Source organism: Silurus aristotelis, assembly GCF_946808225.1.
Source record: "Silurus aristotelis genome assembly, chromosome: 27".
NCBI classification, from domain to species: Eukaryota; Metazoa; Chordata; class Actinopteri; order Siluriformes; family Siluridae; genus Silurus; species Silurus aristotelis.
In genome coordinates, this window is record NC_139600.1 from 13,209,733 (window position 1) to 13,236,203 (window position 26,471).

At 38.6% G+C, this 26,471-nt stretch overlaps 1 protein-coding gene across 1 annotated transcript in view; it reads left to right on the top strand.

Annotated features, from left to right (window-relative positions):
- Positions 1-9,050: 9,050 nt before the first annotated feature.
- Positions 9,051-26,471, top strand: part of LOC310721232 (spectrin beta chain, non-erythrocytic 1-like) — a 74,128-nt gene continuing 56,707 nt past the window's right edge. Inside the window, exon 1 of the mRNA XM_083532639.1 lies at positions 9,051-9,256. The gene's annotated coding sequence lies outside the window, so the exon portion shown is untranslated. The remainder of the gene's footprint in view (positions 9,257-26,471) is intronic.

Sequence of the window (26,471 nt, forward strand, 5' to 3'; positions counted from 1 at the left end):
TGGCATTTTAGACTTGAAGTGAAGCTTTATACCATCATTTAATTTATTAATGATTGAGTATTGTTGAATAATTTGCATAATAGATATCTATCTATCTATCTATCTATCTATCTATCTATCTATCTATCTATCTATCTATCTATCTATCTATCTATCTATCTATCTATCTATCTATCTATCTATCTATCTATCTAATGATGTGAGGTCCATTTACCAGTGTGACACTAAAACAGGTAGAAGTAATAACTACTTTTTACTTAAGTACATGTCCGAGCCAATACTTCTTTACTTTCATTCATTCATTCATTCATTCATTCATTCATTCATTTTCTTCCGCTTATCCGTAATTCGGGTCGCGGGGGCAGCAGTCTAAGCAGGCCCCCGCCTTCGACTGCTGCCCAATCCTCACAGCACCGTCCCTTACGGTCCCTCCTGCAGGTGGTGAGCCCACGGGAAGGCGGCCCCACGTCACTCCGACATCACGGACCTTGATATTTCCCTCGTAAGGGACCCCCGGAGCATAGAGGGTTAAGGGCCTTGCTCAAGAGCCCAAGAGTGGCAGCCTGGCGATACCGTGGCTTGAAACCCAGACCTTCCGATCGGCAACCCAGCGCCTTAACCGCTGGAGCCACCACTCCCCCTTCTTTACTTTCACTTGAGTAAAAAAGTATAATCAGTACTTCAACTTTTACCCGAGTATTTTAAAACATGAGTATGTGTACTTCTACTTAAGTAAAGGATGTGTGTACTTTTGCCACCTCTGGTGTCATTTCCATCCCAAGCACCCACTGATGAGAACCATAGGAAGACAAAGATAAGACTGATGAGAACCATGGGAAGACAAAGATAAGACTGATGAGAACTTGAGAAAAAGACAAAGATAAGATATCTTAACACATGTAAGCAAAGTAGAATGTCTTTGGATGGAGTATCATTACATTTTTCCTGCACTTGTGTCAGTACTCTGGCCTTCTTTCTGTCATGCTTTTTCTTTTTTGACCACCAGATGTCGCCAGTGCCTCCTGGTGACCCTGCCTGATTACTCATTGTCTCCACCTGTGTTCGATCACCCCCAGTGTATTTTTTTTTTATAAGTTCACTTCTTGACTCGAAGCTTTGTTTGGGGTGTTGTGTTTGTTTAGCCAGTGCCTCATGTGGCTGTGCTCGTGCCACTCCAACATGGTTGTCTTCTGTTTGTCAATTTTTTTTTGCTTTTGTGCTCGAGTCAAAATAAGTGCAATAGTCTGAGAAGTGTCTTGAAAATGACTTCCATACTTTCCACACTGCTTATGCTCAGCCTAAGACAGCTGTACTGCTTTAATACTATCCTGTCACTTGCTTTCCAGGCGGTGTTTAATTAGACTAAATGTGAATCGGTTGACAAAATGACAAGTTTTGAGGCATTGTAGCATTGCATGAAGACAGATAATGGGAGGACAGAGATACTGCATAAGAAGTCAGTGCATACAGTGGAGAGGATGGAGGAAGTAAAGGTTTATACAGGCTGTACCTGTCTTTAACTAGTCTTGCATATGGGTTTCTGTTTTTTTTTCCATTTTTTTTTCCCCTTGTAAATGTCACTAGCGATTTCTTGAAGTGTTTATAAGCCAGTGTGGATCCAAATACTGGTTTACCAGATGAATGTCTATTGTGCTAAACTTTGTCCTTTAGCTGCATGGACATTAAAATGCACTTTTTACTGTTATTACATAGTGTCCACAATATTAGGCACAACTATATATTCCATTCATGTGTGAGCAGCAAAATGCATAAAATGTCAAGAACTTTAAGATGTTCACAACAAACATTAAAAAATTAAGAAAAAGTGTGATCTCTGTGACCAAAGGGCATACACAGGACAGGATTCAGAGAAGTACAATGGACTTGAAAATCATACTTGAGAAAAATTATAGATACGTTACTGCAACGCTTACTCCATTACAAGTTACAATTGCACCAATTGTAATATGAGGAGTAGAAGTATTTGAGCATCTGACGGTAAGTTTTTTTTTACTCACATTTAACTCAAATTGTTCACCTCAACACTGCATTAGATAGAGGGCAAGAGCCTCTTCAACATGCCAGAATAAAACAAAGGTCAAACAAGTCAGTGAAAAAAGAAAAAGTAAAGCAAAGACAAATAAAATGACACTATGTCACAAAGTAGAAGAACCATTAGTATATAATAGACGAACATTTATTTTTTATTTTTTAGATAAATTCAAATAAAATATTTAGAGCTGACTGATTTGATGCACCACTCATTCTCAAAGAGGGGCAATATTTTTATTTAACTTTAACAAAATCTGTTTCTCAAAATGTATTCTAGCTCTAGTTGGACTGAAAATGATGCCAGAATTGCTAAAAAAAGTTGTTCACAGGCAGCAGATGTACATTTATTTAAATACTTTACACCACTGACAGGGTTACAGAGCAGCATAACGTGCTGAGGAAAGCGCTTTTCACTTTTGCATCAATGTGCTCACAGACACCCCATGACTGGACAGCAGAAAGAGAGAGTAGGCAGTGAGTCCTGCTCAGAGAGTAAAACTGTGGTTAATGGAAATGAAATGCTGACATACATGTACAGTTAGATGTTAATAATTAGTTTGTGTTATAAAAAAAACTCCCCAAAAAATTATTTTTAATCACTAAACATTTGTTTTATTGATGCGGCGAGTCTTAAATCAAGCACCAAAATCCGCCATGATGCATACATCCGGCAATTAAAACCGTCCGTGTTGAAACAAAGTAAAGGTTCCTCTTGGTTCCTTCCTGATGATTTATGTAATTTAAAACTTAAAACATTATTACTTTAAAATACAAGAATATATTGTCCACACATCCACAACTTCCAATGTCATATTACAGCAAAGCAAAATCCATCAAATCAATATTCATAAAAGTTTGATTAATGTCTGAAATAACCCCCCTGTCCTCCTCTGACCATATTTCCATGTTTTCCCACACATTAGGGGGCCTCTTATGCCTACTATCCTACCGGTTTTCAGAAATAAATGGTCTGATTCGAGCAAGCCAAAAACCCACAGGATTTATATGCCTAGTGAAAAGGCTATAGAAATCTGAGTGCCAATCTGTCCCAGTTACATAACCACAATCCACCATTGATTGCACCCTCCAGCTTTTGTCTGTGTGTCATGGTATTCATCTGAATGCCTGCGTTTCCATGGCGATGACTGGATGGGTCCTTGATTCAAGTGCTTATGTAATATAGCCATACTTTATGTTACTGTACTGAAAACCATGGAGCTATGGTAAGGTACTGTAGCAACTGGAGGGGCTTATTAATGGAAAAGGCAAGACACTGTTGTACACTGAAAAAGTTCAAAACACCAAGCTGTATCAAAATACAACTGACACGAGCAAGCCAAGAGCACACACTCTCACGCACTGGAGAGCGACAGCAATTGTCCGGCCAAGTTCATGTGCAGGCTGAGATGGGGGTTGATTCCACAGACCCAGTTAACAAATAACAAAGTTGTCTTGAGGCAGTCGAGTCTGCAAAATACACACTGTTAAACACTATAATACTGTCTTTTCTTTGAAATATTCTCAGAACACAGTATCATAAAGGCTGCCAGCATTTAATACAGTGCGTGGGCAGAGGAAAAAAAGAAAAGGGTTGATAAAAAGGGAGGTGCTTTGCAACACTGAAGCCGTCATCTGTCCATTATTGTGGACATTGTTAATAGGCTTTCATTATTGTTCTTTTAGTGAAGTTGCATGAAAGCCATGTTCACATAAGCCGCACGAGAATCTAATATTCTCACAGATTTAGAAAATGGCATATCTTGTGCCTGTTGACAAATACTAATCTCCTGTAAATGACCAGGTGCATGCACAGCACAGCTGATTTGCATTTGGTGATTGTAGACACCAAGCGAATCGCACAGGGAAACGACTCTTTTTTTTTTCAAAGCAAAGTATTTCGACAACTTTCAAGCCCAAAAATTGACTCTATTATACCAACTAATGCTCACTCCTTCATGTCTTGTTGGAAAAGCAGGTGGGTAGGAGATTGAATTTGTTAGACAGCACATAAAGGGTTATACAGATTGTGTGAAAAAAGAACACCTGACATCACTCTTCATTTATATTAACTTCCCTAACTGACTGATTTGTGATATTTGTCTTATACATTCCTTATTATTACTATTTTTTTTTTAATTTCTTTTCTCTCATTCTTTTTTTCAGTTAATGCAATTTATATGAAACGACCGGACTACATTTTTTTAAATTAATCTGTAATTAAAAAACTGTTAAACATTCTATGCTTTTGTCTACAGTAAATTATTAGAAGCTGAGCAATCTAGTTTTACATTAGTCAGTGTTCTAATAGGTGAATTTACATGCACTCAGGAGTATGAGTAGGATGCAAATATTTTTCTGTAATTTTTGCCATTTTAATGACCACCACATTACTTCTACAATTGCTTGTGTTCATGAATACATTTGTAAGCAGCTCGACAAAACGAGGCATACGTTTGAAATGCTTTAAATTCTCGTCGCATGTTATGTAATGCACATCTGATGTAGCTCTGATAACAATGACTGAATGTATGCATGAGCATATACTGTAATATACACGTTGGTGTTCATGAGAGCGATTTTTAGTTTGTAAATATGCAAACTACTTGTAACTTTGATGGTTAATCCGCTTGCTAATGGCAGTAATGTTAGCTGATTGCATTAATAACTACTCTTGCACCCTACATTAGCGCCCAAGCTAATAAGTGGGGTTTGTATTGTTTCTACTAAAATTGCTTGTAAGATGAACTATTGCTCTCACATGTTTATTTTTTATTTGATATATGCCATACTCGTATACTTAATACCCAAGATCTTTTTTTTTTCTTTTTAGTTCAAACCTGTGTTCACACTGAGTTACAACAGAGACCCACCATTAACTGTTCACAGATCAATTATTTGTATAACTTAAAGTCTTGTATTGCACACATTGTTTCTGGCATACTGTTACATTTAAAACTGCTCTGAACAGTGCAACTGATTATATTCACATAGTATTACATTGCCCTGGATGCCAAACGTGGGTTTGTGAGTGAGTGCAAGAGTGAGTAAACATCCACCCACATGCTCACTTTCTCTTGCCTGAAATCTGGCTTTTTTCCCCTTTTTTTTTCCATTGTTGGCCCTCCTCTTCATCATGGCTCTTTTTCCTCTGACAGAAGCCCGGGGACTCTGTGTCGTGGCCATAGCAACTGCTTTGCACAAAGCAGCCCCACATAGGAGAAATTAAACTCAACACACACCCCTGCTTATTTAACACTGTTACTAGGTAGATAATTAGAAATTTGCATGAATCAACTGGTTTTGTAATGAAAAATGATGGTTAAGATTAGAGCAGGGTTTACTGACAGTGTCTTACAACTCCATTTCCACTATTTTTATCAGTCATTTTCTTGTCATTTATGTGTGAGGTAAAAGGCTTCTGGGTTATTCAATTCCCAGTTGAACAAACAGCATGCCCTAAATAAACTATTGAACAATACACTGTGAGCTAAACCAGCCTTCATGTCTAGTACATGTAGTCTAGTGTGTAACTCAATGGTCTGGATTGACTTTAAACCTTCACTCAGATATAATACTTTAGATCTTTTATGAACAAGGGGGAAAATATTACTAGTACTACTGAGTGTGTTGGTGGATGGATTGGTAATAATGATTTGAAAATCCTGTTGCATTTTATCAGTCGGCTCTAAGGTGGAGTGATTTCCTTTTTCATATTTACATTACAAATGCCATTGAGACCACCACAATAAAACATCAATAATATTCTGCTGTGTTGTTCATGTGAAAAAATAGACTTGTGAGGTGTATTGTGGTGTTGCACGAGTGGAGGGCTTTAGTATTGTATGATATGTTATATGCTGGAGTAACGTGTTGCTGTTACGGATATGGTTGTCCGTTGTGGTAAGAAATCCTGCAGCAACAACCTTATTTACAAATTTATTCTGACAAAATAAATTTAAGGTTCATTTATGAAAGGTACAGTGTATTATTGTTGCTACTGCGGCTGATATTTTTGTAACCGACAGCGTTAAGCTCTACAGGGTGCACCAGCAGTACCTGTTGAGTGTTTCTAGAGAGGCATGAGTTGCCTAGCAACTATAAGATATCCATGGCTTCTTCCTTAATGATTGAATTGTATCACATGTACAGTAGCATAGTAAAATGCTGTGATTAGACTAAATGAAAAGCTCGCACATACTACAAGGTGCTTAATTAAACCTTATATGTTCTATTCCGTTAATGAGTTTAAGGAAATTGTCACATTTTTGGTAAAGTGCTTCTTTAGAAATGAGTTTATTAGAGGGACAGAGCATGTTGGACGTTTTGGAGACAAGGTGATGGAGCTGAGATTGAGATGGTTTGGACATGTGCAGAGGAGGGACATGGGGTATATCGGTAGGAGAATGCTGAGGATGGAGCCACCAGGAAGGAGGAAAAGAGGAAGACCAAGGAGGAGGTTCATGGATGTAGTGAGAGAAGACATGTAGGTAGTTGGGTTTGAAGAGGCAGATGTAAAGAACAGGGGGGTATGGAGACGGATGATCCGCTGTGGCGACCCCTAATGGGAGAAGCCGAAAGAATAAGAAGATTGGTACAGTGCTTCTGCTCAGATAATCTACTTCAATTTATTTTCTAATTTTGTTTTATTCAGCACTGGCAAGTTTAGTGTATTTAGTGTCATTATGATTTCAAACCAAAGGCTTTACCACACTTCTTTTACAATATTGGAAGGTTGATGCCAAGGTTTAGGGTTAATGTATGGTTTATGTCTGTATGAATAGGCCTACACACCAAACTTGGCCCAGACACATACTGTACATACACCAACCAGGCATAACATTATGACGTAATAACATTATGAGCGGTGAAGTGAATAACCCTGATTATCTGTTCATCATGGCACCTGTTAGTGGGTGGGATTTATTTATTAGGCAGCAAAGGACCAAAGTGATGGCTAGACGACTGGGTCAGAGTATCTCCAAAACTGCAGCTCTTGTGGGCTGTTCCCGGTCTGCAGTGATCAGTGTCTATCAAAAGTGGTCCACAGAAGGAACAGCGGTGAACTAGTGACAGGGTCATGGGCGGCCTAGGCTCATTGATGCATGTGGGGAGCAAAGGTTGGTCCGTGTGGTCCAATCCAACAGACGAGCTCCTGTAGCTCAAACTGTTGAAGAAGTTCATGAAAGGTCAGGACTGTTTTGGCAGCAAAAGGGGACCAACACAATATTAGGCAGGTGGTCATAAAGTTCTGCCTGGTCAGTGTTTGAGTTAATTAGCTGGGTTTTGTGTCTAAGACATAACTCCACAAGAGAAAAAACTAATTATAGCCATTATTCTGTATATAAAATAGGTCCCCTGGTGGTCTAGTGGTTAAGATGCGGCGCCATCACCGCTGCGGCCCGGGTTCGATCCCAAGTCAGGGAACCAACCCTAGCCACTCTTAGTGCTGGTCCCAAGCACGGATAAATGGGGAGGGTTGCGTTAGGAAGGGCATCCAGCGTAAAAACATGTGCCAAATCAAAAGTGCGGATGATCCGCTATGGCGACCCCTAAAGGGAGAAGCTGAAAGAAAATTATTTTGTATATAAAATACTCACAACCTGCAATATCTTGCTCGTGGAAGTATTGTGTTGTGTGTTCTGTCATTTTTGGTGGAGGTCCTACTCCCATTTGGATATTCTTTTTATACCAGTCATGTTACTGACCTGTTGCCATTTTACCAAATTAGCTGCAAACTGTTCCTTCAGCTGTTTTCCTTTAGCAGCACTTACATTTCCAGCCTTTTGTTGCCCAAACTTTTTTTTAGATGTTTTGCAGACATCAAGTTCAAAATGACCTTATTTTTTAATGGTAAAAAACATAAAATGGTCAATTTCTGCAGTTTAAACATTTAATTATTATTATTATTGTTGTTGTTATTGTGAAGGAAATAAGGGTTTATGAGATTTGCAAATCATTGCATTATGTTTTTATTTTCATTTTACACAGTGTCCCAACTTTATTGGAATTTGAGTTGCATTATTAAACATTTGTGTTTATTATTTTGGCTCTGGCCCACCTTGAAGTCACGCCTGGCTGTACATTTGTGTGCATGCAGCTGCTTACTTGCACATTTTTCCAACCCCTTCTAATAAAACGGTTTGTATCTTCCATTTCCATGCTGGTGAATCCTCTACAACATACACCATACTGTACAATATTTTCACACCTTATCTTGTCCATTATTATCACAATGCATAATTGGCCACACAAGTTTCAACAAAAAAAGTGTTTTTATCACATCACACAATGCACTGCAGATTGCTTAGTGTCCAAATGGTGTACACTGAAGTGGGATATGAGATATTTTATATTTTTAAAATATATTCAGAGTGTACTATAATGCATTTAGTTTTGATTAGTGAAATTTGTTATATTTATTATTATTACGTTCTGATAATTATTATCTTTAATGATTGGTCACTTGGAGTTAATCAGCTAATGAGCAGATACTGTAAAGCGATAACTATAACCAGGGGCAAGGAAAAACCAATCCTGAGGGGGATTTCATTAGACAAGATAAAACAGGATTATTACAGGACAGTATGTTCATAAAATGTTCATAATCCATTTTATTTTTTGGGAAAATTTATTATTTGGTAGGCCATAGCTCTAAGTGACAGATACGTACAGCTTCAGAAAAAGCTCCAGGTATGACTCATGACAAAAAAAAAAACAGTAGGTATATAAATACTGCTTGATTCTAATGACATTTTTAATACAAATACTGTTTATTCTGTGGGTGGAAAGATCATAGACAGACAGTTGCATTGTTTCTACTCAAATTATTGTAAACATTTTAAGTAATTTAGCCCTTTATCAGAATTTATTGGGGGTGCAAATCACAACTGGGTAGATTGGTTAGAGTTTGGACACAATACCCATAATGCATCTTTATTATAGGGGAACGCTTTGGATGCTCACGGGTGAGGTCGATAAGTTGCGCCAGTGTGGAGGCGGGGCACTTCGTGAAGCACCGCCCACTCCGTGAACGAGCCCGCATTGAGACTGAGAGTCTCTCTCTCTCTCTCTCTCTCTCTCTCTCTCTCTCTCTCTCTCTCTCTGGATGGTGGTGATGCTGCTGCTGTCACAGGGAGGGTAGATTGTGGCAACAGCGTTCATTCCCGGCTGCATTTTGTTATCTACGGGGGCAATTCTTCAAAAGGTGGGTTGCAAAAATAAACATCAATTAATACCCCAATCAGTTCATTCGAACAGGTGGAGTCGTGCGCGTGCCCGCGATTGACACCCGGTGGCGTTGAACGCTGCAGGTAAACGTTTTTCCTGGGGGTTGATCGGGGTAATTATTTTTCTTTATTTGTTTCATTATTTCATGGGTTCACTGTGCTAAGATTCAGGTGAGACTGAGAGAAAGGCGTTGGAGTGTTTGCGTTGCTGGTTTTGCTGGTGCTGCGAGCTTGTGCATCATTTCTGCAGTGTTGATTCAGTGCCAGGGAAGATTCCAGCTTTAATCCCGGGGATAACGAGAACACTGAAAACAAGGCCTTAAAATACAATACAAGAGATTTCGGTGGTTATCATGTGCGTTATTCCAGCGCCGGCACCGTTACTTAGGGTAAAAATGCGTATTTTTTGGTGAGTGGGCGTCCTGCTTTTTAATCATCACCAGTGCAATTTTGCTGCAAGCACAACTTAATCCTGTAAATAAAAGAAACAATTCTATACCATGAAGCAAAATATCCTATTTTTATTATTATCATTATTAATAATGATTCTGAATAAATTTATGATAACAATATTATTCATATTATTGTTATCATTATTATTATTAGTAGTAGTAGTATTAATAATAAAACTACTAATAATAACAATAACAATATTATTATTAGTGTTATTATTATTATTATTATTATTATTATTATTATTATTATTAATCATAATCTGCTCCGTCATATTGCGCCCTTGTTTGATTGTCCGTGTATCGCAGTGATCGTTCTCTGAAGGTTATCGATGGCTTGTTGCTCATGTTTGGGAGGAAAATCTTGAGATCCATGAGAAGTTTGTGGATTGTGCTTTGCAGCATTGCAATAGGAAAGCTCTGCCCTGCCGCAGTGTACTTGGAGAGACCAGCTGTCCAATTGCAGAACCTTACTGTGTCCTCACAGGAGCACACACTGAACTCAAAGCTGGATGAGATGGATCACGTTTCTTGTTTGCTTGTCCACGGCTTTACTGGGTCAAGCTCCAATGGTTGTTCCCTCCTATAGGTCACCTCTGATGATGGATTCTCCATCCATAGCCAGGTTTTCTACCACAATGCGCATTCATAGGTAAAATGCAGATGATATATTGATTGTTAAGTGTAAATATACTGTAGGTGCCATTGATTAATTCCAGCAATTTTTTTAAAGTATGTTTTAGGGCCCAGAAGTAAGAAGTTGTGTGTCCTCACATCTCAAACACACCAGTTGATGTAAACGAGAGCTATCAAAAGTTTAAAGCTGACTTCATAGATGTGTTGTATTCAAAATTTAGACTTGGCGTGAGTTCGAAATCTCTGTGCACTGGTTATTAATGAGATCCAGAGTTTAAACTGGGATGTAGAAGAGCCTAATTTATTTAAACCTTATATAAATTTTTTACATTTACACAAGAAATGTGGTATTTATGGAAATTCAGTTCATTTACATACAAGATGTAATGTAATTAGTGTGAACTAATGAGAAGTGGAGTAATTGGCTGCAATTCTATATATTGGATTGCAGTGTTCATTTGATCTGAATGGGTAAAGAAAGTTCAGTTTTGATTAATGTAAAAGAAATACGACAATGTAACAGTCTATGGGTGCTGATGCACTGCAGTGGCTGAGCTGCATTACTGGTAGATTTAGTGCTTCCTGCACTTGGGAGGCACTCCTTCCCTGTTTAGTCATCATTTTGCCATTTGTCAGCTCTGCATAAGCTTTGCCGTTTATTCGTTTTTTTGGTTGTGGCTAAATATAAATCAACTGCGTCGGGCAGAAATGTTTGGGTGATTGGCTCGCTATACTTAAATCGTTAGAACACATTTTTGTTGTTTTTTCTTGCTTTTCAGTTAACATTCAAATGAGGCTAAATGCCTTGTATTTATTTTCTGGAAGAAAATAAAATTAGCACAGAGACTTTTCACTTTTCTGATCTATTGTGTGTAATCAGCCACTTTCATGATTAAAATAAAAACATTTAACAGCTTCAGTGAAAGCGGGAGCAGTCTTTAGTAAGTTTAAGGTCATAGTTCCTGGCTAACTTCACATCTTCATGCACACATGGTGGTTATGATGTCACAGTTTTCAAAGCTTTTCTTTCCAATGCCATTTAACTGTTCGTTTTTTCTATAGTAAGTTTCTTCAAGGAATCATGTTTTGTCTCACCTGGTTCTCATTCCTTGTGTGTCCAGCTGTGACTCTCTCAAAACACTCTCTCAATCCAAACTTCTAACACAAGACTTACAGAGCATGTTTCTATCCTTAGCATGCAAGGATATAAAAGATGTTGGAGGACATGGATTTGCTGACCAGGGCTAATCAAAACGGCTGTCTATTTTCAGGAGGCAGTGATGGCTTTTCTTGCAGCGTTTTTCATTCAGCTTGTAATGAGAATGTGCTAAATACTAACTATAGACGTGATGTACTCAAAAATGGAAATATTTACATTTATATCAATTAGCACGTAGATGTTTCACAGAGTGAAACTATATTTTTCCCCCAAAAATGGAACTTGCATCACTGTCTATTGCTAACCAACGCATTTTACACTTCTGTTCAGATTGCCTTCAATAGATGGGATGGTGTTTTTTTTTCTCTCAAAGTATTACATTAAGTAATCATCTTCTTCTTCTTTAGGTTGCTCCCGTTAGGGGTCGCCACGGTGGCTCATCCGTCTCCATACTACTCTGTCCTCTACATCTGCTTCTTTCAAACCAACTACCTGCACCACATCCATAAACCTTGTTTTTGGTATTCCTCTTTTCCTCCTTCTTGGTGGCTCCATCCTCAGCATTCTCCTACTGATATACCCCATGTCCCTCCTCTGCACATGTCCAAACCATCTCAATCTTGCCTCCCTCACCTTGTCTCCAAAACGTCCTACACGTGCTGTCCCTCTAATAAACTCATTTCTAATCCTGTCCATCCAGCCATCCAACATCTTCAGCTCTGCTACCTCCAGCTCCACCTCCTGTCTTTTACTTAATGCCACTGTCTCTAAACCATACAACATCGCAGGTTATATTTCATTAAGCAATTATACATGGAAATGTTGGTGGGCCCTGCATTTGTCATGATTTTGGCATTTCTTTTTGATGTTTGCTGATCAAACAGTTGCTTTTTTGCATGTCGACTTGAATACTTTCTGCAATTACATTTAAGTTAAGAGTACATTTCTGTCCTAAACTATGTGGAATAGGTATTCATTTAAGACAGTTTTCTTTTCAAAATCTATCTTTATAGGTGTTCTGTAAAGGAGCAGCAGCAGTTTTTAAAACTGATAAAAAAACTAAAGCTTACTAAAACTTTGTTTTTAGAGAATGAAATGTGATCATTACTACCATATACAGGAAATGGTATGTGGGTGGGAGTCCCAATAGATGGGGAAAAAACAAACACACAAACAAAAAAAAAAAAAGACTGGAGAAGAGGGTCAGCAGTTTTGGGGTCTCTGCCAGGTGGTAGTGAGTGAAGCCATGTCATGACTCAGTGTAAAAACTAGACCACTTTCTCCAACTCAACATTTACCACTAATTTATCATGCACTGATGCTTTCCCATAAACACTGATCCCAACACATTTTGGCTAACATCAATCATCTGTTCCTCCTAATGTATTAGACTTTGTACAGCCTCCTAGATCTTGTGTCCTTGCTGTAGTGTACTATGGGTTAGCAAGAAAGCGTTTGTGGCTCAGCTTCAAAAGGTGCTGCAATTATGCAATATAGTTAATATACAACGTTCCCCTATTTAAACCTCTCTTTTATAAATTCTGTAAAAATGAGACAACATTCATCCAGAACCCTTGTGCTACACTAAACAACATAGAGCTACAACACACAACATAAAGTGCATCGAGTGCAAACAGTGCAGACAGACAACACAAAACAGTGTGGGACAATACACAACACAAGATTGCACTGACCTGTAAACCTACTGTATACTCTGAAGATACAGTACTGTGCAAAGAGGACTATAAAGACTATAACTGAGAGTACATGTAAACAAACACAATGCAGTGCAAAAACAGCAGTAGCAGCAGTCGAGAGGTGCAAAAAAAACAGCATGTAAACGGTGTAGTATGATGTAAGTATAAATAATAAATAAAATGGTGGTGTAATGTATTGAGATGAATAATGAGTGTGTTTAAGTTAAGCTTGTACAGTTCAGTAACACCCCCCTCATTCCTTGTTTGTGACTCTCTCAAAACTCTCTCTCAATCCAAACTTCTAACACAAGACTTACAGGGCATGTTTCTACCCTTATCACACGAGGATATAAGCGATGTTGGAGAACATGGATTTGCTGACCAGAGCTAATCAAAACAGCTGTCTATTTTCAGGAGACATGAATATTGAGTATGTACTCATGGACTTTTGATATAGATGCTGTTGGAGAACTAGATCTGCTAAGCTGTTGCTGCTGCCCAAAATTAGAGTCTTGCTCTGTTCAGCATGCTAAAAAAAATATAGATGTTAAAATCCATACTGCTGCTTCAAAATGTGGAGAAAGACAGGCTGGCCCCTATAGCAGATCTATACCGGTGGTGTTAGTAAAGTGGAGCATGCAAGAAAAAACAGCAATAACGCCTGGCGATTTTGGCTAAATATGAAGAATTATGTTGATGAAAAATCCAAGAAGGAACCAATACATGCATTTTTATTTGGCACCAGAATTTGAGTTTAATACGAACAATTACATTGAGGAAGAATCAAGAAACCAGTTCTTATTGTTTTATTTCATATAAGTGGGAGAACATGTATTCTAAAGACATAGCACAAAAATGCTAAGAGTTTTTTTGCCCCATCTCCATATTTTCCTTCCCAATTTGGTTATCTACCAAGACCCACCCACCGACCACCGCTAACATCTTCCAACCAGGCAAAGGTGAAGCCAAACATGTTTTTCCTCTGAGGCTCGTAAAACGAGTTGCTGAATCGTATTAACTTGCTGCATCAGTGGGTAGTTAGCGAGGTACTGGTACTCTTCTGCATACATAATCTCCCACAAGTTAGTGTCACTGTGATTGACAGCTGAGGGAAAAAATGCCACCTTTATTGAGTTTTTACATTTATTGCCTTTGGCAGATGCCCTTATCCAGAGTGACTTACAACTGAGCAGGGAAGGGTTTAGGGTCTTTCTCAAAGGGCCCAGCAGTGGTGGGATTTTAACCTGTGACCTTCCATTTCAAAGACTAATGCCTTTACCACTGAGCTACCGCGTCCTGCTTTTTAGTCAATGGATTGCTGGATTCTGTATTTGGACTTAAGAACCTCAAAGCAAAAAGTGTGAATGAGCCAAAAGTGGGGAGACTTTTATGGTTGTCGAAAAATCAAATTCATGACTGCAGAAACCGTAATTCAGAAAATTAGCATTTTATTTCATGCTATTTGTGATTCATTGATTTAATTTCACTCTGACCGGGATGTCATTCACTAATTAGATCACAGAGATTCAATGTGGTGCTTTTTCATTAAATTTGCTGTGTAAATAGTTTCTGTTGTAGAAATACAATATTCTAAAGTTGTGCTTTTGGTATATGGAATCAAGTAATCTTTGTTAGCTTGAAAAATAAAATTTGCGCTCAATGCCACCTTAATGTCTGGTTTAAAAAAAAAAAACATTAGTTAAATCAGTAGTAGTTCTAATGCTTTATTGAACTTTTAATCATATTGCATTTAAACTCGTAAAAAAAATATTGACAACAGTGTGATCACTACAGCCTCTATTAAAAGTTCAGTCTCAAGGAATTAAATGAAAGGACATCTATATATAGAGTCACCAATCACTTTATAAGGAACACTGAATAATTGCATAAACGTGCAGATCTACTAATCAGCCAATCATGTAGCAGCAGTTATAAAGAAAATAAAAATAATCGCACAGATACATAGGTAAAGAGCTTCAGTTAATGCTCACGTAAAGTATTAAAATAGAATCTCTGTGACAGTGGCATGATATGTGCTGTATTAAAAAAATTAAATAAAATAATATGGTAATTGGTAAATGAGTGAAAACACCTTGTTGATCAGTGAGTCCAGAGGGGAACAGGAATCTAAGGTGACGGTGAGCACAGGTTTGTCATACCTGAAAATATGAACATTCGAATAACATCAAGGTTCTCTATAAAACATGTATTTAAACCTGAGTATCTGTAAAAAAAAAAAAAAATAGAGATTTCTGTTCTTGGCTGAAAAGTGAATTTCCATTAGAACCACATGAGAAATTCTCCTGGAAATTTAGACCTGGAATCATATGTCTATTGGGAACAAATAGTACACATTGGAGTGTATTCTCGGGATGTATTATTAAAACAAAGTAATTAACAATATGCACTTCTTGATAAACATACTTGGCAGACAGGTCAAGTAGACATCTCTGTTGTTTCATCTTTATTAAACATATTGTTAGAATAGAGATCGGTCCTTTTTATGCAGTGTCAAACTGAACTGTTTACGACAGGACACAACTCAGCACTACACAAGGTTAAATCTTTTTTTCAAAAGTGATTTTTTTTTTTTTTTATTAATATGCTGTATCTTTAATTTCTTGGATGTAATCAGCTATTTCTTTTAACCCAGCCATTAGGGGGGCACAAGCCAGTGTACTCTTAGTGCCGGTCCCAAGCCCGGGTAAATGGGGAGGGTTGCGTTAGGAAGGGCATCCAGCGTAAAACATGTGCCAAATCAAATATGCGGATCACAAATGAGAATTTCATACCGGATCGGTCGAGGCCCGGGTTAACAACGACCGCCACAGGTATCGTTAGCCGACAGGGTACCGGTGGAAATTGGGCTACTGTTGGCCGAAGGAGGAGAAGGAGAGGAGGAAGGCGTCTACAGAGACGGCAGGAAAAGGAGCAGTGTAGGAGAGTAGAGGTTCGGGTTGGTACTTTAAATGTTGGTACTATGACGGGTAAGGGGAGAGAGATAGCTGATATGATGGAGAGGAGAAAGGTAGATGTGTTGTGTGTTCAGGAGACCAAGTGGAAAGGGAGTAAGGCCAGGAACATTGGAGGTGGGTTTAAACTGTTTTATCATGGTGTGGATGGGAAGAGAAATGGTGTAGGGGTGATTCTGAAGGAAGAGTACAGTAAGAGTGTAGTGGAGGTGAAGAGAGTTTCTGATAGGGTGATGATCGTGAAGGTGGAAGTTGAAGGGATGATGATAAATGTCATCAGTGCCTATGCTCCACAAGTTGGCTGTGAGATGGAGGAGAAGGAAAGATTCTGGAGTGAATTAGATGAAGTGGTAGATGGTGTACCTAGGAAAGAACGATTGGTGATTGGGGCAGACTTTAATGGGCATGTAGGTGAAGGGAACAGAGGTGATGAGGAGGTGATGGGTAGGTATGGTTTTAAGGAGAGGAATGTGGAAAGGCAGATGGTGGTAGATTTTGCTAAAAGGATGGAAATGGCAGTGGTGAACACGTATTTTAAGAAGAAGGAGGATCATAGGGTGACGTATAAGAGTGGAGGAAGGTGCACACAGGTGGATTATCTTCTGTGTAGGAGATGCAACCTGAAGGAGATTGGAGACTGTAAGGTGTTGGCGGGGGACAGTGTAGCTAGACAGCATCGAATGGTGGTCTGTAGGATGGTTTTGGAGGCGAAGAAGAAGAGGAGGAAAGTAAGGTTTGAAAGAAGAATAAGATGGTGGAAACTGAAGGAGGAAGAGTGTAGTGTGAGGTTCAGGGAAGAGGTCAGACAGGGGCTTGGTGGTGGTGAAGAGGTGCCGGATGATTGGGCAACTACTGCAGGAGTGATGAGGGAGGCAGCTAGAAAAGTACTTGGTGTGACATCTGGAAATAGAAAGCAAGACAAGGAGACGTGGTGGTGGAATGAGGAAGTGCAGGAGAGCATTAGGGGAAAGAGATTGGCAAAACAGAAGTGGGATCGACAGAGTGATGAGAAAAGTAGGCAGGAGTACAAGGAGATGTGGCAGCAGGTTAAAAGGGATGTGGCGAAAGCCAAGGAAAAGGCATATGAGGAGCTGTATAACAGGTTGGACACTAAGGAAGGAGAAAAGGATTTATACCGATTGGCCAAGCAGAGGGACCGAGCTGGGAAGGATGTACTGCATATTAGAGCAATAAAGGATGGAGAGGGAAATGTGTTGACTAGTGAGGAGAGTGTGTTGAGAAGATGGAGGGAGTATTTTGAGCAGCTGATGAATGAGGAAAATCAGAGAGAGAGAAGGTTGGAGGATGTGGAGTTGGTGAAGCAGGATGTAGATAGGATTAGTAAGGAGGAAGTGAGAGCAGCGATTAAGAGGATGAAGAATGGAAAGTCGGTTGGACCAGATGACATACCGGTAGAAGCGTGGAGATGTTTAGGAGAGATGGCAGTGGAGTTTTTAACCAGATTGTTTAACAGGATTCTGGAAGGGGAGAGGATGCCTGAGGAATGGAGAAGGAGTGTGCTGGTACCGATCTTTAAGCATAAGGGAGATGTGCAGACCTGCAGTAACTACAGGGGAATTAAGTTGATCAGTCACACCATGAAGTTATGGGAAAGAGTAGTGGAAGCCAGGCTGAGAGAAGAGGTGACCATCTGTGAGCAACAGTATGGTTTCATGCCGAGGAAGAGCACCACAGATGCCTTATTTGCTTTGAGGATGTTGATGGAGAAGTATAGAGAAGGACAGAAGGAGCTGCATTGTGTATTTGTGGATTTAGAGAAAGCGTACGACAGGGTGCCGAGAGAGGAGTTGTGGTATTGTATGAGGAAGTCAGGTGTGTCAGAGAAGTATTTGAGGGTGGTGCAGGACATGTATGAGGACAGTGTGACGGCAGTAAAGTGTGCAGTAGGTACGACAGACTGGTTCAGGGTGAAGGTTGGACTACATCAAGGATCGGCCCTGAGCCCTTTCCTGTTTGCAGTGGTGATGGACAGGTTGACGGACGAGGTCAGACAGGAGTCTCCCTGGACTATGATGTTTGCAGATGATATTGTGATTTGTGGTGAGAGTAGAGAGCAGGTTGAGAAGAGCCTGGAGAGGTGGAGATATGCGCTGGAGAGAAGGGGAATGAAAGTCAGTAGGAGTAAGACAGAGTACATGTGTGTGAATGAGAGGGAGGGCAGTGGAGTGATGCGGTTGCAGGGTGAAGAGGTGAAGAAGGTGGAGGAGTTCAGGTACCTGGGGTCAACAGTGCAAAGTAATGGAGAGTGTGTTAGGGAAGTAAAGAAAAGAGTGCAGGCAGGGTGGAGTGGGTGGAGAAGAGTGACAGGAGTGATTTGTGATAGAAGAGTATCTGCAAGAATGAAAGGGAAAGTTTATAGGACTGTGGTGAGACCTGCGATGTTGTATGGATTAGAGACAGTGGCATTGAGTAAAAGACAGGAGGTGGAGCTGGAGGTAGCAGAGCTGAAGATGTTGAGGTTTTCGTTGGGAGTGACGAGGATGGACAAGATTAGAAATGAGTTTATTAGAGGGACAGCACATGTAGGATGTTGTGGTGACAAGGTGAGGGAGGCGAGATTGAGATGGTTTGGACATGTGCAGAGAAGGGACATGAATTATATTGGTAGAAAAATGCTGAAGATAGAGCCACCAGGTAGGAGGAAAAGAGGAAGGCCAAGGAGGAGGTTCATGGATGTGGTGAGGGAAGACATGCAGGTAGTTGGTGTAAAAGAGGCAGATATAGAGGACAGGGTGGTATGGAGACGGATGATCCGCTGTGGCGACCCCTAATGGGAGCAGCCGAAAGAAGAAGAAGAAGAAGAATCAGCTATTTCTTTTATGTTTTCATAATTGTTTAGGGAACATAACCACTATTTAGGTGGCATGTCGATGCTGTCCACACGCCTGTTGAGTAACGTTGCCAAAAGACAGTAATTATCATTGATCTCTTGTACATGGGATAAGCAATATCTTTTAAATCATGGACCTGAGTGTGTCTTCTTGATGTATGTGTGATTGTCAAACTAAGATGTCCATGTGGACATCTGGACACACCTCATGATTGGATGTAGGCTATACCATGGCCATTCCAATATGCCAATAGCAGTAAATCAGTTCAACTCAAGCAGGGGTTGAGAAAAAGATTATTCCTAGTGATTTCTTGATAAAGATGAAATAAAAAAAAGTCTGTTCCCTCTGGATATTACAAACTTTGTGCCAACATGTATAATTTTAACGGGACATATGCAGTAACTCAAAAGTTTGAAAACATCTAGTCTTTTATTGCTTTTAAAGACATTTTAACACTCCAGCTGACCGTTTGCTTTCTAAATACACAAGCACTTATAGAGCTTGGATGTATGATTTGGGTCATTGTCTTGTTGTATGGTGAAGTTGGTTCCAATCAGCTGAAGTCTAGATGGAATTGCTTGATGAAGTATGGAATGTTTGGCATGTTGGTTCAGTTTTCCTTCCACCCAAAATAAGTCTCCAACTTTCCCTGCTCCAAAAACCCCCACAAACCATTAAGCTTTCACCTCCATGTTTGACTGTGGGTGTGAGGCAGTCTGCTAACGTCTGCTCTTCTGTTCTCTGTCTTACAGAAGTTCTTTTTGTTATTTTCCCAGTTTACCTAGTAAATGAACGTGCATATGTCTCAGAAACCATAACAGACTAGGTGTTACTGAAGAAACCCCCTTATGTACACAATCAGTCATTACATTTCTCAGGGCATCTTCCCATATACAGATGGTCCCCAAGTTATAGTTCGACTTACGATTTTTCGTACTTACGATGACAATAGCGATTTGACAAAATTGTAAAAATAAGGACTGGCACAGGCCCCAGCGTACAATGTACGATACGTTGAACACTCGGCTAGGATAAGCATATCTCTCGCCCTGTGAGATGCTCCACTCTCGCTGGTGGTCGACGGAGTAAAGTTGTCTCAGTGTGTTTTTTTCAAACAGTTTCAGACGGCAATTTTAGTTATAAAAGCATGTCTTCCAAGCGCTCCTATGTCTCCTGTTCGTAGGGTAAAAAATAAGATGAAAGCAATAAGTTTAGGGCAGAAAATGACAATTATAAATCAGCATGAAGCAGGAAAGACTGTCACAGTCATTTTTGACTTATGATATTTTTGACAATGGAGTCGTCGTAACTTATCTCCAGTGTAAGTAGGGGACTACCTGTATAACTAATCCTACCTGAATAGAGCTATAGCGTAAATAAGTACTTTCCCATATTTCCCATGTTTTTAGACTTTTCCTAAAAACAAAAACCTACAGTCATTCTCCTGAAGATGTGGTTTTACTTATGGAATGAGACTTGTAAGAAGAGTTGATGGTAGATAGATCAGACTTCACCTGTATTGTGTTTACGACACCATCCAAACACGTAACAGATCCAGTAATGAACCACCATTGTGTCTTATTTCTAACTCTCTTGCAGAATCCAGGTTTACCAACAGATCTTCTTTAATGTAGATTTAGCAGTCTGATATAGTGAATATCCATGAGATTAATGTGGTGTTTGCATTATCTCTGGTTGTTCAGCTGTGCTTTATGTGTTCAAATCTGTGCTGCTGTTTCACTCTGAAAATTGCTCATTCTAACAGGTTTGCATTCAGATTTAATGACTCTTTCTATTGACTATCCTGATTCGAGCCTCAGATGTCGAAGCCCATCGGGTGGCTGCTTTTTCTCAGACGTCATTGCTGCTGTACTCCTTCCTTTTCTTTGTGTTCATTAATTCCCTTGGGAGAGCGTAGGAGGGTAAGAAAAAAAGGGGGGGTACGGGAGTAGTTATGTATGGTGATCTAAAGACGAAACGATTTGAGCACATTAAGGAAAGAGCACTGTGTGAGAATATAGTGAATGTTTGGATGCAGAGGGCTGCAGGGCATTCTGGCAGCCTCACAGTCATATTGCATAAGCACAGGAAATCTGTGGGAGAAGATGATTTACAGGCTGAGAGAAGGATAGAGGGAGAGAGAGATTGACGGTGGCTGCAATTGTGCAGAGCTCTGACATCCAGGTTGCAGTCTGTTTCAATTCTAACTGTATTTCTTCTATATTTCTATATAAGTAGTTCCCGAAGTGGGGTCTGGAGACCTCCAGCAGTCTATCACAATACCACAAGTCTAAGTTTTTATAGTTTTTATCCTAATAAGACTGTTAGTTTAGTCAACAAATATCCACAAGATACCATAATGTTCATTCACCATCTACTTAATTAGGAACACAATAAATGTATCTTAGTTTTTTTTCCAATCGTCATCTACCCAATTGTAAGTGTGCCTGCAATTCAGATTCATGTACTTAGCTGACAGGATTGAGCCCAGATGTAGTTTGATATCTTTGTGAGCTCTGAGATGCTTCTCTGAGCACCACAGTGGTCTGTCAGAATCTTAATTTAAGCTCCTGACAGCTCAAACCAGTCTGACCATTATCCAGTGACCTCTTTCAATAAGCTGTTTCTTTTTTCACCTCATTCTCCTAAGAGATTAGTCGTTTTGATTTTTCATCAACAATCATGCCACTCAATCATATTTCTTTTCTGATGTTTGATGTCAATGTAAACATGCTGGTGTTTTGCTTCGTTAGGAAAGCGACCTTGGTAACTGCACTAACTAGTATTACTGTTACCCTATGGTCAGTCTGAATACTTGATTCTGATTGGGTGGCAGGTGCACGATCAAACCAATGAATGCACAGGTAGTTCTGGTCAGTTCATTCACCGTTCTAAACGAAGGCGCTGCTTATAAAGAACTCCATCCGTAGTAACATGAAGTCATGTTTACATACAGAGTAAAACAACTAGAGTTCCTAATGACCTTCCTGAGCTAAACAGACGATTTTTGGGTGTTATCTTAAAAACTTGTATGGTGAATATATTGAGTTTGATCAATGGTCCCAGGTGCAATTTATGGAATTAAAGAAAATGTTAAAATGTAAAAAACAAACAAAAAAAAACCCCAACACCATTATTATTAGGTATAGTTTCGTTCTAAGTAGAGATGCAACAAAGAAACTTGTGATTCACACACAATCTCTCTTTCTCTCTCTCCCCATCTCTCTGTGTCCCTAATAACTGTTTATTTAAGTGCATTTAAATAAATATAATCTGATAACACTACTTTATTTCTGTGTATGACTTGTAGGATTCTAGAGCTCATGGCCTGCATTTAAATGCTTCATGCTACAGTAGGTGGCACCTCTGTTGCTTCGTTGTCTAAATGAATTACCTGTAAAACGAATCTTTCTATATTGCTTGTAAGATGAAACCCATGTTGTAATTTGTACAATGTATTATGTTAGACAGGAAATCTGCCTGCTGTGTTTAGCTGTGCTAACCTGCTAGCTAGTGCATTTTTGTTACTTATGATTTGTATATCCAAAGTCTTGCATTTTAATGCTGTGTTACAGGTTCCACATAAGTTGAGGTTGATTTCTTCCAGAGCTTGACTAGCATAAGCCCTGAAAGGGATTTGCCTGCTGGGTGTATTAGAGGCAAATATGATTTGTGTTTTTTTTTTTTTAATCCAGGGAGCATTTACACAGCACCACATTAAAAGCCCATTACTAATTCAGGCACTAGAATGATAGTAACAAGGCACTGCAGTGTGAGGTCTGCTATCTAGAGGTCAGCAGTCAGTCATGGGTTGACATCTTTGTGGTCTACAACAGGCTAATTTCATTGCTTTGCTTGCTATGCGGTTGAGAGAAGTGATACTACTAGTGGTAGAAGTGAAAATCCATCTCGCAACTATTCTCAGTCATTTTCTTCTTGCACTTCTTGAGGCCCCTTCAGTGCCTCCCACTCTCCTTATGTTTATTCCTTCACCATTTTCTTTTCTGTCGGATATTCTCCTTCCCACTCTGCTAGTCTGACAGCTGTATCTCAGGCATGCTTTTTCAATGAATGACTAAAGATTTCATGCTCCCTCTTGAGAAATGCGCTCCGGCTTGAACTTCTATGTCAACCTTTACGCATTTTGAGTCGGAGTTTTGCATTTTAGCGTTTGAGTAAACTGATATAAAAGCAGCAGATGAGACAGCTGACATATGAGTGATTGCAGTGCATTCAGAAAGTCTTCAGACCCCCTTTAATTTTTTCAATTTTATGTTGCAGCCTGATACTAATCATAAAATCCCCCCCCCCCCAAAAAAAAAAAAAAAAAACACTCATTACCCTACAGTGACAAAGTGAAACAGAATTCTAGTATTCAGAGACTTTACTCAGTACTTATTTGGATTTCTTGGATTTATCAAACAAGAGAATCTTTTTACACAGTTTCAGAGTCCTTTAACCGACAATCGTGTGATTTTGATTTCCAGTACTGCCTTTAAGATTCTATTCGATTTGATTATCAGAATATTTTTAACAAAATTTTTATGGGAAAAAAAAAATCAAAAGACTAATAAATAAAAAAAAAAGACTAAAGCAATATAATGTATAGTTTTGTGTGTATAAACCTCAATAAATGAAAACGGCTATAATCATAGTTTTAACAATAATAGTGTCAATTAAATAGTATTGCAGATAAATAAATATATTCATACATATTTAACCGCCAATCAAAAAGCAGGTAAATTGTGCCCATAAAAATGTGGATCACACAGTACTCATACAGGGTGTGCCATTCAAGCAGTGATTGATATAAACAGACCCGAAATGTACCATTACACTACTTCCACCAACCTGGACATGCTTTTCTGCTAACCACTATTCGACAAAGTGGTTTATCCAAGTTACTGTAGCTTTTCTGTCAGCTCAACCCACAGCAGTTCTCATTCAGTTACTAGTAACACAGACTGTCTGGTACCAACAATCATCCTTTGGTCAGATAAACTATGATCACATATTTTCACCATTCTGAAAGTTTTTGTGAACTTCAGCCAAAGCTGCTGCTCCATATATGCATTATTTTATGAATTATACTGCTACCATACGATTGGCTGATTAGAAGCTCTTTGCAAATAATTGGAAGATTTTAAATAATAGACTTTTAACAAAATGTTCAATAAGAATGCCTTGATGTCTCTTGTGAAACCCAAAAGGAAAAATGCAATACAGAATGACCTAGGCCTGCAGGATCAAGAACCATAAGCCCACAAGTGAGGAATTTAGGAAAACAATATACTGTATTTGTTTATTTTTCTCCAGAAGATCTGATATGAAGATGACTGTTCACGATCTTCGACAGAATTAAGTGAGCATTGCTAAAAACAATTTATTTGCTGTATGTTCAGCTGTTCTGATCGAATGTTTTCTCGCTTTGTATTGAGTTTTTTTCTGTTTCTGCGTTTGATCCTTACATTGCAATTAAAGAGGGTTTTGTTTGGAAGTGCTTAACAATCCTATTAGTTTGTGCTAACGTGAAGAATTAATAGCTAGAGCATTTCCTCACCACTTACTTTCGCCAAGTACAACACAACGCTATCCGACCGTTATATGACAATGTTTATTCAGGTCTGAGAATGTTCAGAATGTGAACAGAGCTTTTGAAAACTATTGAAAAAACCTCCAGTACTCGTTTGCATTTCTTGGCAACATGATGTAAGCCATGTACTTATCAGAGCATTCAGCATTTAACAGTTGCCACTTCACTTCACATGAAGCATTGGATCAGGAAAGAATGGTGTGTTACAGATTGCTGCTTTGTGCCAAGTCAGATTTAACTTATTGACCATTCAAACTAAGGCCAGCTTTCTGTATATATTCAGCTTTTTATATATTATGTATGTATATATATGTTTATACATAGGTAGTGTACTAAGATTTCAAATATACATACATTTTTGTGTAGCATTAGAAATTACCATAATATGCTAATGATTCCAAGCTACTCATTTCTATTTTGTCAGAATTTACTTTGATAATGTACTTTAATGATCTGTGTTTTATTAGTATTAACTATCCGGGATGAGGGGAAGAAAAATCTCATTCTATTTTACAAAAATTTTGAACTGATTAATAAAAAACAAACATATTCATCTTCGATGCGAATTTCCGCAATTATACAATTTGTCTAATTATTTTTAGCTGCAGGTCAAAACCAATTGGCTTGTAATTAAAGTGTAGGCTAGCGAATGTGTTGTTTGTATATTGGGAACTAAAACAATGAAGTCTCTGAAGAAAGACTAGAGAAAGTGTATGGGACAAAAATGTCTGCATATGGATTCAATTACTCACTACAGTGAAGTTAATTTCTTACAACAGTTTCATGACTCTCAGTGAGAGAGAGAGCGAGAGAGAGAGAGAGATGTGTTGAAAAGTTTTCAAAGTAAGCAGAAACATATGAATTGATATTTTAAAGCTAATATTGTTTATCAGAATAAGGTTTATTGGCCCAGTGTGTTGACACACACACGGTTTTGGCTCCCGCTGTTAGTGACTCTCAAAATTACAGACATAAAGAACACTATACATTAGCTTAAACAATACAGACAAACTGAGAATTTAGACGGTACGGGTTTTAAATAGGGATACAGAATATATGACAGATTAGTAATGTACATAAAGTGTGAGAGTGCATGGTCACTTTATACCACACTATACTCACTTTATACCACACTATACTCACTTTATACCGCACTATACTGCACATGGACACTTTAAGGACTATCACACTAAAAATACTGTAATTACTTTATTGGAAATGTCAATATCTGCCATACTCATCCATCCTTCCTAGAATTCATGTATATCCATATTTATCTCTATACGTTATACATTTTGTATTTATCAAATCTTTTTTTTATCCTTATTTTATTTCTTTTTTATGTTTAAATGTTGGACATTAGTATAAAAAACATTTCTCTGCATGTCGTACTGCATGTCGTATGTCGTACTCTGTGTGTATGTGATTCATTTTAAAAAAACAACTATTAATTTATTCAATTATTTTTCAGGGTTTTTGTAATTCATTTATTTTATCTATTTTTTTTTTCTCGAAAAGCTTTCATTCAAAAAAAAGGTGATCTTGATATTGAATCATTTAGCTTTTTTCAATATTTGTACATGCTGTAATTCAAAATGGTACAAGTGCCAATGCAAAAGATTTGCACTCAATTCTGTTGTAGGAAACTAGCCTCTTTGGCTTAGTTTTTTATATTAGATCCAAGGTGCAGCATTTCTCATAATGCTTTGGCTTAAAGCCATTGTATAATCAAGATGCATCCTGAATTTCCTAACCGCATTGTGGAATCCTGAATCGACATCACTTTAAAATATAGGACACCTAACGATTCCCACCAGCTGAGTAATCAAACT